We start from the raw sequence: 6,695 nt of genomic DNA, 5'->3' as shown, positions 1-6,695 counted from the left end.
CCCATACATTAATCATTACAGGTGAATAAATGCTTACATATACTTTTAGACTATAACTTATTTTTATATATGCTAATTCCAAGTCTCATTTGGGAAAAATAAAGTAAATTTTAAAGTGAAATAATAAGGATTATAGCTCACATGTGTAAGCTAAAAATTCATTTTTCATAATTCTGCTGAAAATTATTATGTATTTCATTTGCTGATTAAATCCGAATAGGAATCATTACCATAACTGCAGAATTATATTAATTTCAATGAACGAAGTATTTTAAATATAAGTGAAAACAAGCAATGCATGAAAAACTCTTTATTAGGAAATATATGTACATATATATACATATATAAAAATGGAAAATATGACAATAAAATGACATTAAAAATATGAAATGTAATGCATGTACAGAATGCAATAAATTCATACTCAATCATGTATTTAAAGAGTCCCCACAAGCTCTAGGATTGCTGACATTATACAAAAGGCTTGCCACAAAATTATAAAAATTTGTTGATGTATGTGCATATTGAACGCTAAATACAAAATTAGTTTTAAATAGAATGTCAAATGCCTTCATGGCATGATTTGGGCATGTTATTAAGTGATTTACTGCTTTAATATAGAATGAACTTGTAATACACACTATAATGGGCTGTTTATTCTGAGCTGGCCCAAGAGATTCCATGTCTTCTATTTCCTGAAAATAAATTTCTTTATTAAGAATACATCCATTACCTATCTATTAGGACAAGTCAAATATCAATGAGCCATACTAGAAAGTATATCTTTCCAATTAAAAAATATCGCCAGAAAATTTGTTCTTCTTTCAAAAATAAGTAATTCCTAGTAATTTTATTCACATAGAGGTCTTTTGCTTTTAGTTTCTGTAAAAATGCAGTATAAATACATATAGGAATATGTAAATATTATATTGATGCAAATATAGAATAGGATAGTCTATTTGTGCATTGCTTCTTAATGAAAAATGTAATAAATAATGTACATAAAAATGTAAAAAGAACAAACTATATGGAGAATTAGTCTGTCTTTTCCTTATAAAAACAAGTATCATCCCTTCATAATAAACTATTGTTGTTCATAATAAACTATTGTTATTGTAAAGATGTTTGTTCTTGATTTCATGATCGCTATAGTCTGGCTGGAAGTGTATCTTTTGAATTTCACCTTGAAGCAATTTTTCCATCACTTTACAAGTTAAAAAAAAAAAAAAAATCTATGTTCACTGTATATACATGCATATATATGATTAGTGTCATGCTTTAGATTTAGATCATGTAAAGGCATCACACATATTACAAACCATCTTATTCTCTTGAAATATTTGCTAGTATGTAGGTGACATTCAAATCAGTGCAATTCCAATTCTACAGAAATTAGCTAAATGACCATGCATCATCTGTGGGTACAATAGTCGAAAGCAGCCTGAGAAGATGAATTTTAGCAACATGAGGCCAAATACATTCACTGTTGTAAAATGGCTCATTTTAATATAATCTGCCCTCTTAAAATGAAAGTTAGTGCAAAGCATATCAAAATTCCTCAATACTTACATTTAGCAAATATTAGAAGTGCAAAATTTGGATTTTTTTAATTTTTTTCAAATAACAGCCTGATGCTAAAATACTTGCTTTGCCTTTACCCTACAAAAATAAAAATAAAAAAATATATAAAAGACATATACTGGATAAAAATTGCATGTGAAATATAATAATTGATTGAAACTATATAAATATCACACATGAACCTTTCAAGATAGAATATGTAGCAAATTTCAAAGGATATGCAGCTCAGCTCACTTACATTAGTATCAATAGCTTATTTACATATACATACACTGCAAACTAAAAATATTATCCTATGAAAAGAATTTTATAGCTAAGCATATGAAATTATTTTTTATGCATAGACTTATGCCAAATATTTACTCATTAATAATGAATAAAACCTTTTCCCCTCTTTCTTTCCAATAATTTTAGCTGAGCAAAACTAATGCTTTTAGGTCATCTCTCTCTAATATATATAAATACACACGTTTATTACATAATGTTTGCAAAAATATCATTAAAAAGACCTTTGGCACTAGAGGCACATGCATTTACAGCTTACCTTTATGAGCCAGAAGAAACAAACTATAAGCCATTTACGAATAAAGACGAATGTGAGTAATAGATGCAAAATTACTTTACTCTAGGTAATTAAAAAGTAAACAAAGAAAAGTTTTAAAGTATTCTATCATTTATAATCCTAAATAAATTCTATCATTTATAATCCTAGTTAAATTTTTAAAGATTTTTACCACTGAAATCAGCAATACTTGGTACCAGAAGATCAAGGCGTTTTGTTTCCACATATTTCAAAATTCTTGGGACATAAAAAGATGAAAACTGTTTTTTAAATGTCTATCATTAGAAATTGTTTCAGTTTCGATACAATTTCTTACATGGCTATTAGACAAAACCATTTCAATTGTTTTAATGACTGAAACATACTGAAATGTTTCTTTTACAATTTTGGTTTCAAATTGACCTGTTTTTGTATTCAGAGCTTGATCCAATCTACTGCCAAGCATAATTTCGACAGGTTCGATAAAATTCTGACAGCTTTTCAAAGCCTTTATTTGTTCTTTAGTTGCTGACATGCCATCAAAAATCTGCCTAATGGGAAGGATGCCTCCGTGGAGGTCTTTGTAAGGCAAACTGGTTCGTATACACGTTACACATGGAGAAAACCACAAAAAAGTCCATGCATCCAGCTCCTTCATGCGATTCAAACTCTGGACCGAACTACCAGTGCTCAGCGACTTTGCCGCTAGTGGGTATTATTTAGGGGATGTGCATTAATGTTCGGAGAAAAAGCATGATATTAAGCATTTGTTAGTTAACAGCCTGTTAAACATGGTATTTAGGGCATATAAATTAAAATGAGCGCAGGGGTGTAGCTAGAGGGGGACAAGGGGCATCTGTCCCCGGGCGCAGGATCCAAGGGGCGCCAAACTGATGTTACGGCATTTTAGAATTAAATGTTTTCCATCCTTGGCAAGCAGTAGGGGGCGCGAAATCTTCAGTTGTCCCTGGGCGCTGAAAACCCTAGCTACGACTCTGAATGAGCAGCAAGAAATATAATATTAAGCATACGTAAGTAAAATTTACATAAAGTAAATATTAGTTACTGAAATCAATTTGGCCTTCCCCCATTTTCTCAAAATTGTCCCAAAAACTGTTCCGTTAAGAAAATTTTCGGCAACATATTATCTTAGAAGGAAACATTCTTTAAACGCAATTTAATATTTCTTTGACTGTATCTCAACCATTATGCTTAATTTCATGCCGAGACAAGTACTCGAGTATGCAGTTTTGTAAATTTTCTTTGCAAACACTTAAAAATCACTTTTAGGAAACATAGCACGGAAATCAGACAAAATAATAATAAATTGAGAAAAAATGAGACATGCAAATAAATTTTGAACAGCAGCGAAAGAAAGCGAGGAGGCCGCAAGAGAATTCTACCAGCTTTGTGCTTTTGCAGCGTTTACATTTACTGGATTCTTTGCGGTAGTGTTTTCGAAGGCAGGTGGAAGGATGGTAACTTTGAACTTCTGCAGTTCATAAAATTTCAGAATGCAATTCCAAAGGATTAAAAAACACCTAAGACTGAGAAATTGTACCATACTGTCTACAAATCAGCTGATAGAGTATTAAATCAAACTTTTAGAATACTATTAATGATTTTGTGTATAGGAAAACAAACAAAATAGTACTTTACGGTATTAGAATTAATGTTTTATTTCAAAAATAAACCCAGATATTTTGTTTTTATATATATCATTTTGACATTTTATAGACCTTTTTATTGTGCACTGAGCGAGGCAGCAAGAACTCTGGCTACACCTCTAACAGTGTTCACATAACTTAGTTATTGAAAATATAAACAAGCTGTGTTACCTGGGTCTTTAAATCCTATCTAAACCAGAAAATGAATTCATATGAGTTTATTAAAATCAGGTTACTTACATTTCTTTCCTACTTTAAAGGACTGTGGATAAGAAAAGGTTTATAAGACTTGTTTGATACAACAATAGCTTTTGCTAATGTAAACAATTATATTATTTTGAACATTACTTTATCAGATCCTCTCACTCATTTTAATATCACTAGGAGAAGATATAATAACTAATTGAAATGAAAAAGCATTAATCTTGAAAAGTAATAAGTAAATGTCATTAGTTTAACTTTCTAACTATTGAGTTGATGTATATGAATTAATCTATGAATCATTTTAGAATTATCATGTTTAAATTAGTATATATTTCAACAATATTGAAAGTATGCCTGACAAGTTTTCTTAGAAGGGGGAAATAAATAAATAAAAATAACTCGTCGAATTAGGTTTTCTCCCGCAATAGAAGGTAGGGGAAGCTGTTTTTTAATTGTGCATTCTATTATCTGTTAATAAAATAAGTTAATTTTCTAAATATGATAGGCGCTGCCACAAATATAAGGCAATATTGCTTAATTTTCATATTATAAAATAAAAATGCATCAAACATTTAGGTTTTATGGCTTACATATAAAAAAGTCGTTTTGTTTCAGTTGAAATAAAAATGTTTAGACATGTACGAATTTTACTATTTAATTAAGTCTGAAAAAAACATGCCTTACATTTTTTAAAAATAAATACTGTTTTTTTAATTTTCTTATTTGCATTAAAAGAAATAAACATTTGGTGTACATATTATATATTGGCATATACGTATATTTGTCAGTAAATACATATTTAGCATAAAATAAATACATGTATATAGCATATAAAGTCAACTGAATATCTGGAATTTTCAAAAATCCGGACTCGGTATAGTTTTTAATTAAAAACAGAGTAGACCTGGAACATTTAATAATACAATAGTTTTCAGTTTGTCATCAGAAAATCAAAACTTATTTTTTTTTTTTTTTTTTTTTTTAATAGCTGGGTTTTTTTTAGTCCAAAGGGGCAATTCTCCCAGAAGGACTGTTAATTTCGTTTTGGCATTTTGCATCGATTCCCGATATGTTTCATTTCAAATTGCTGCCACCAAACATTATATTTAAAGAAATTAAATAATGAAGAATCTGCATGAATGTATGTATGTTTCTCGCATTGTAATAAAACAACGGCACCTAGAGCCAACAAAATTTGAATAAGGTAATCTTCCATAGAATATGGGCATGTGGAAGCCCTAATTTGAATTTGAAATTGGTTTTATTATTTTCTTTATTATTTAATATTTTGTAATACTTCAACGAATTTTTGATTAACAAAGTAAACGATTTCAAAGCGAGCAATGGCAAGACTGCTCGTGTAAAAAAAAAAAAAAAAAAAAAAAAAAAATATATATATATATATATATATATATATACCTCCAGCTCGCGAGACTCTGTATTGGAAATTCTAAAGATATGTTCATTTTAAAATTATTTTGCGATATTGCTGTTGAATGTTTTTATGGTTTAAGTGCGGAGAACATGATATTTAATAAATAAAGGTAACACACAAAATGTTAAAAAAACGCCCGTTTGGACGTAATTTAAAATCTGAAGCTTTCAGTCTTTTTTAAAGAATGCAAGATTTTTTTTAAATCGTAAACGGAAAGCCGTCTTATCAGCTTTATTGGCCTCCCGGACTTTTGTAGCTACACCTACACTCTCGAGAATAACAACATATTTGCAAAAATATAAGTTTTAGAATGCTGATATGACCCAGGTAGTGCAAGTATTTATATTTTGGAAAAATTCAGCTTTGCAACAGTAAGTGAATTTTATTGTCACAAACTATAAGCAGAATTTATAAAAAATGAAAATTAAAAATCTATTAAAAACTACTAGAAGCTGAAAACGATATGACTTCAATAGGAAATTCAGTAAAGTATACGGTTTTTATTTCTTCCAATACTACCAAATAATTTACACACTTGTGTTATAAAAAAAATCAAAACTTTAGTATGCATTTTTTTTTTCCACCGCTGTTCTTCCTATTTGAAATAGGAATGCATGCAAAACTAAATTTAAATAACTAAATTCGATAGCTTTGTGTAAATTGTTCAAAAATAAAAATAATGTTAAGAATTATTTACAAAAAGTACCATCCATACGTACAGCTTTCATTGTGTTAGCAGTACGTAATAAATAAAACTACGTTACAGCATTACACTCTTAAAGCAAATTTACAGACACCTAAAAAAAAAGAGCAAACTAAAACTACTTTTTATTACATACTTAAATTTTGACACATAAATCTAACTATAATTTATAATAATTAAGATATTTATATTAATTTATAATAATTAAGATATTGTATATATATTTTAAAAGCGAACTTACTTTTGGCAAAGGAGCTGTATCCATTGTTACGACTGTCCTCGCTTGAAATGGCGCTTAGCCAAAGAACGTTCTTTGACTTAGCAAACTTGTTTGGTCAGTCTGGGTGGACAATGGCAAGACAGGGGGTCGTCCTGCTCCTTCAATTCACTCCCTTCCCCAAGGTTATTATTGCAAGTGGGAAACATGTTCTGCTACCAAGACAGTAAATTTGCTTTGTTTGACACGAAAACGGAGCGAAAACTGCTTCACCCTCCAAATCCCACCCTGCGAGATTTAGAGTGTGTGTGTGCGATTATGGCAAAGTCTCGAGGGCTATCTGCCTA

General features: G+C 29.8%; 1 long non-coding RNA gene across 2 annotated transcripts; it reads right to left on the bottom strand.

Moving 5' to 3' along the window:
* Window positions 1–293: 293 nt before the first annotated feature.
* LOC146993230 (uncharacterized) lies at window positions 294–6,455 on the bottom strand. Of its 2 annotated transcripts, none has more exons than XR_015038503.1 (3): window positions 6,373–6,455; window positions 1,570–1,659; window positions 294–695 (listed from the first exon to the last, which is right to left on the bottom strand). It is a non-coding gene; the product is annotated as an uncharacterized LOC146993230 (long non-coding RNA). The 2 variants fall into 2 exon arrangements; XR_015038504.1 differs by lacking the exon at window positions 6,373–6,455 and adding an exon at window positions 4,811–5,484.
* Window positions 6,456–6,695: the final 240 nt, after the last annotated feature.

The sequence above is a fragment of the Stegodyphus dumicola genome, chromosome X1, assembly GCF_044657685.1.
Source record: "Stegodyphus dumicola isolate Sdum_Otavi_A_Nest chromosome X1, ASM4465768v1".
NCBI classification, from domain to species: Eukaryota; Metazoa; Arthropoda; class Arachnida; order Araneae; family Eresidae; genus Stegodyphus; species Stegodyphus dumicola.
This window is presented reverse-complemented; position numbering and strand designations above follow the sequence as displayed.